The sequence below is a fragment of the Pinus tabuliformis genome, chromosome 2_2, assembly GCF_031772625.1.
Source record: "Pinus tabuliformis cultivar Carrire ecotype Pingquan chromosome 2_2, CPIR1, whole genome shotgun sequence".
Taxonomy (NCBI): Eukaryota; Viridiplantae; Streptophyta; class Pinopsida; order Pinales; family Pinaceae; genus Pinus; species Pinus tabuliformis.
Window position 1 is genome coordinate 912,984,107 of NC_142300.1, and position 6,383 is coordinate 912,990,489.

At 29.6% G+C, this 6,383-nt stretch overlaps 1 pseudogene; it reads left to right on the forward strand.

The window, feature by feature from the left end:
- Positions 1–2,947: 2,947 nt before the first annotated feature.
- Positions 2,948–4,456, forward strand: LOC149195990 (SUN domain-containing protein 3 pseudogene; annotated as a pseudogene).
- The last annotated feature ends 1,927 nt before the right edge of the window (positions 4,457–6,383 follow it).

A 6,383-nucleotide genomic window follows, 5' to 3' on the forward strand; every position in this document is an offset into this window, starting at 1 on the left:
ACTTCTTATTATTTTTATAGGTATTGATTATTTTCCTTAGTTTAACTTATTTTTCTATCTTAGTATTAAAAGTTATAATAATATAATATATTACTTTTTATCTTCATATAAAATTTAAACTTTTATCAAAAAAAAAAAAAAATATATATATATATATATATATATATATATATATAATCCTTAACAATCCATTAATTCTTTACATTAATATTATGTTATTTTTAGTAACTATTAACATTTCCTACCATCATAATCAATTAAAAAATAAACATAAAAAATATTTATTTTTAATAACATAATAATTCTTTTTCCTTTCCCTATAGTTTTTTTTGTTATTATAACCGTTACCTTCCAAAATCAAATGTTGTTTTTTAATATTTTTTAATATATTGATCCTTTGGCCTATTTTAATGTTCATTTTTCAATTAAAATATTATATATTTTTAATGTTTATTTTTCAATTAAAATATTTTATATTTTTAATGTTGATTTACTGGAACATGATACATCTCTGCTATTTATTGTTATTGATAGATCGATTTTTTCAACTTTGTCCTTAAGATGAACCACATTAGATAGTTCCGACCAATAAATGACAATGTGATTAACTCCAAATGCACTATTTATTGTTATTGATAAATCGATTTTTTCAACTTTGTCTTGAGGATGAACCACATTAGATGGTTCGACCAATAAATGACAACGTGATTAACCCAAAATACATTTGCTATATCAATATGGATCAAAAGAGCCTGAAATCAATGATTATTAATGATGTTATGCCATATTATTGTATATCTAAAGTTTAAACAAGTAATAAGCCTACCTATACATCTATCACTAAAACATCTAGACAAAAAAGAAATAGAAACATTTCTACAAATATGTGATTTCTTTTAAAATCTCATTGCAATTTTTGAATGATTGAGCCAATTACCATGTAAGAAAGTATACTTATTCAAGCATACTCGTAGTTTTGGCGTTTTTGTATGTATATAAGATTCTTTGTTTAAGGGCTACACAAATTGAAACAGTAGAAAGTGTGAAGTATATATGAAATTTAATTTTTATTTTTATTTTCATATGAAAAAAATAACTTATTTTAATTTGTCAATGTTTAAAAGCTAAAATTAAATAACTTTAAAATATTTTATATTTTTAACTTTCATTTTTCACTTAAAATATTATATATTTTTTAATGTTCATTTGCTAGAACATGATGCATCTATGCTATTTATTTTATTGATAGATCAATTTTTTCCGACTTTGTCATGAGGATGAAGCACATTAGATGGTTCGAAACGTCAACCAACAAATGAGAATTGATAGATGGATTTTTTTCAACTTTGTCCTGAAGATGAACCACATTAGATGGTTCAAAACGTCAACCAACAAATGGGAGTGCGATTAATCCTAAAAAATTCACTAAATTATCATGGATCACAAAAGCCTTAAATCAATTATTATTAGTGATGCTATAAAATATTATTGTTATATCTAAAGTTTAAACAAGTAATACGCCTACCTATAAATCTATCACTAAAGCATTCAGACAAAAAAGAAATAGAAACATTCCTACAAATATGTGATTGGTTTAAAATCTCATTGCAATTTTTGAAATGATTGAGCCAATTACAATAAGTAAGTATACCCATTCAAGGGTACCTATAGTTTGGGCACTTAGGCATGTATATAAGATTCTTTGTTTAAAGTCTACACAGTTTTTACATAATAGAAATTGTGATGTATGAAGCATATATGACTTTTTTTCTTATAAAAAAAAAAATAATTTATTTTAACTTGTCAATGTTAAAAAGTTAAAATTAAATTAACTCTTCACATTGAATTTAATATTTGAATTCCTTTCAAATTTGTTTCTTCATTTAAACAAATAATAAGCTTACCTATAAATCTACCACTAAAATATTTAAGTTACCATCAAATTTGATCTTTGATCTAAACAAATAATAAACCTACCTATAAATCTACCACTAAAGCTTCGTGATGAAAAACAAAAGAAAAATTTGTACAAAAGTGTAGTCTAACCTATACACTGTGATTTAATAAAAGTGTCTTTTTATATAAGTTCAAACCTGTAATTTTTTATTGTTTAAAATATATTTTTGAATACATAAATAAATTAACAACTTAAACTCAAGTTTTTAAAAGTCTACCAAATTTTAGTTAAAAAGGAAAATTCTCAGAATATTATTTTCTATCTATTAGATAAAAAACCATGTCTATAAATTAAACAACTTAAACTCCAGTTTTTAAAAATCTCTACTAAATTTTATTTAAAAATAAATAAAAAAATTCCTAACTATTTTACTTATTAAATTAATAAAAAACATAGTGAAAAGATAAAATTACAACAATTATATCACATACTTTTTCACTGATTAAATTAATAAAAAGTTCTAGTTATCGACGAAAATAAATAAATAAATAAATAAATAGAGCAAAAGCATGGCAGGTGTGCTCTTTTTTATATATAAAAGGTGTATGAATATTATATATATATGTTTTTGCCGTGTCTTTATATAACATTATATGTCGGCAGAAGCAGGGCACGTGTGCTCTTTTATATCTATAAAAGGCGTATGAATATTTTATACATATTCCCTTTGGTACGGCTAATTATATCCGATTTGCCTTTATAAACGCTTGAGCATAGGGGATGTCCCAGAAGAAACGATGCAGAGATTACGCAAAGCTCGAATGAGAAAAGAACAACCTTTGGAAGGAAGCCGATTTTATGTGGTGCTCTGTTTCATGGTTTTTGTTGCAGGGGGCCTTTTCTTTTTCATTAATTCTGCAACTGATAAAACCCGGCAGTCAGTGTATAATCTGAAACTAACATTCAATCGTTATAAAGAGTTTGAAATTCAATTCTTAGGGAACAAATTGGAACATACACGATATTCAGATGACAGTACAGTAGCCATGGGATGGGTAAATACAGAGCCTGGAATAGATTGGTCAGAAATTGGTACTAAAGCCATGGTTGCTGAACAAAATTCAAACGTAATTCCTGCATTATTTACTGACGAGCCGAGTAAACCGTCTTTTAATGGTGTTCCTGTTCCTGCACCCGAAGCTATGGCAAAATCCATCTCATCCGAAGCTAAAAACCCTAATCTGGTAGGGTTTGATGAATTCAAGAAGAAAACTGGAAATGAAAGGGATCGAAGTACGAGTGATCAACATGGAATTATTGCTCACAGGCTTGAACCTGAAGGAAGTGAATACAATTATGCTGCTGCTTCCAAGGGAGCCAAAATTTTAGCTCACAACAAAGAGTCCAAAGGTGTTCAAAATATTCTGCAGAAGGACAAAGATAAGTACCTTCGGAATCCCTGCAGTGCAGAGGATAAGTTTGTTGTTATAGAGCTTTCTGATGAAACATTGATTGATACTGTAGCAATTGCAAATTTTGAACATTATTCATCCAACTTGAAGGACCTAGAGCTTCTGGGTAGTTTAGTTTACCCTACTGATGATTGGATTCTCCTTGGGAAGTATGTTGCAGAAAATGTTAAGCATGTTCAAAGGTTCACTCTAAAGGAGCCTAAATGGGCACGGTATTTGAAAGTGCGATCCCTTAGCCATTATGGTTCTGAATTTTATTGCACTCTAAGTATGGTGGAAGTTTATGGAGTTGATGTTATTGCATATTTGCTTGAAGACTTGATTGCACCTGGGCAACATGGGTTGAGAAATCCTGATTTGTTTACTGTCAGGCCAGATTCTGTGCTAGGTGGAATTGGATATAATAGTAATGATGAGCATCAGAACCCTTATGTTGGTTTATCAGAAAAACAAGCAGATACTAGATCACAAACTGATATGCCCAAGTTAAAAGAATCAGCACCCTCCAATGGCAATGAGCTTGTTTCCACTATAGAAATTATCAGGCAGCAGGGTGGAAGGGTGGCAGGAGACACAGTTATGAAGATTTTAATGCAAAAAGTGAAATCTTTGGAATTGGATTTTTCTGTTTTAGAAAGATATTGGGAAGAATTGAATGTTCAATATGGTTATCACTTGTCTGATATTGACAAGGGACTAGTTGAAAACACACATTATATAAGGCAAGTTAGGAAAGACTTAAATGATTTGCAATGGCACAAGATTCTGATGGAAAAGGAAATGGAGGAATACAGGTTTTGGAGATCTGCAATTTCAAATAAACTGAATGAATTAGCCACAGAAAATGAATTCTTTAGGTCAGAAGTTCAAAATAACCATTTGCGCTTTCAGCATATGGAGAATAAGGAGAGTGTGATCTTGGTGTTGAGTTTCATTTTTGTGTGCATAGCAATAATCAAACTTAGTCTATGCTGCCCTTCTAAAATTACTGAATTTTAGTAAAGTTCATGATGTGGGTCAGCGAAGTTCAGCTTGGATTTTGTTACTGCTAAGCAGTTGCTTAGTTGCTTTCACTCTTTCCCTGTAAAGAACAATACATACTATTTTTTTTATCCAAAAATATATACGTCATATTATTATTATTATTTAAAAGTATATATATATTTTTTCCAATTGAAGAAATCATATATTTTTTTGTATTATCAAAAAATACATAACTTGGAAATTTATGGAATATTTTTATTTTTCAATTGAAGAAATCATATACCATTTTTTTTTATTATTGAAAAATACATATTTTTTTTGTATTATCGAAAAATATATAACTTGGAAATTTGTGGAATATTTTTTTTTTTTCAATTGAAGAAATCATATACCATTTTTTTGTATTATTGAAAAATACATATTTTTTTGTATTATCGAAATACATAACTTCGAAATTTGTGGAATGGAAGATGTTAATGTTGTGATCACATACATGTTATCTTTTCAAGAATAAATCAAGTTCCAGTTTCCATGTGAGTATCTCTTTTGTTAAAGCATCAAATGTAGTGGTTTGTTTTTTGTGTAAGTAAATTTTAGTTATTTGTTGATGAGTTTCGTATTGCAACAATAATGTTGTAATTCTTAAGGTTATCAAGATCTAGGTAAGCTGTTAATCTTAAGTTGTAAGTAAATTGTAGAAAGGAAATCTAGACTAATTGCAAAAATCAACATTCAAGAAGCAAGAAATGTAAAAGCTAAATATCGTTCTAACCAAGCTTCAACTCAACCAAAGTGGTCTTGGAGCATTCATAGGCTATAAATCTACTTTTATCATGAATTTAGAGTGAATGTGGGCCACGAAAGACCTTGAGAACAAATTGTTCCAAGAGAGTCTTTGTTGCTATCGACGTTTGCCAGCAAGTTTGTCTTTTGCGTTATGTCACCAAATGACCAAGCAAATCAAATGCAAATGAGATGGGGTAAAATTTGATAGTAAGTAGGATGTCCTAGGAATTCAATCCAAGTGGAATCACTAAAAAATGTCCTTGTTAACATGTGCTAAAAATTAGTGAGCTAGTTAACTTACCAAATGCATAACTTGATCAAGTGCAAACGTGATGGGGTAAATTTTGATATTAATTAGGATGTCTTAGAAATCCAATCCAAGTGGAATCATTCAAAAATAATTTTGTTAACATGTGCTAAAATTTAGCAAAATTTTATTACTATTTTGTTACAAGATTGTTGGGAATGACTATCTATTTAATTTATTATCTAAAACAAAGTTCCTACTAGATATATGAATCCATTTTATTCATATTTATGGTCTTATGATCATTATGGAGTGCCTATGAGTGGTTAGGAGTGTTGTGGGGCAAATCAAAATGCATTTGGAGGCTTTTTCCATAGTTCAACAGGATGTCCTCTTTTGCTACAAGATCAAATCCGAGAGTAATCTGTCAGATTAGAAGGTGTTTTGAAGGCAATAAATGGTGGGATAAGGTAGGGGAAGGGTGTATGAAGCCCTTTCCAAGCCTAGTTCTCCTCAAGAGCCCATATTGCACAAGGAAATATGTGCACAATGACCTCTAACAAATCTGAAAAGTGATTTCTATACAGTCTGCTTGAAAAGGTTGTTGGGGAAGGAAGAAAAGTATTGGTGATGGAATGACAAGTGTAAATGACAATGCTCAACCCTGCAAACCCATACCCTCACCTACACATAGGATAGATTGTTCTTTTGATGCTTGAAAAGATTGGCAAATGAATGATTTAATTGTAGAATATAGAGATGAAAAAAGAAACTAATTCAAGGTCTAACTATTGCAATAGGAAATTAACTATATTTTTGGCTTGCCAATACAATATCTACAACCATGCTTTCCACAAGGGAGGTGATTGATAGACCTACACAAGCAACTTTTTCATAAACAAATTTTGCTAGAAAGGAAAGTAAATATTGCTAGCTAGATACATGAAAGAAGATGCATGAATAAAATATGCAAAGGAGAGAGCCTAGAGCATCTGGG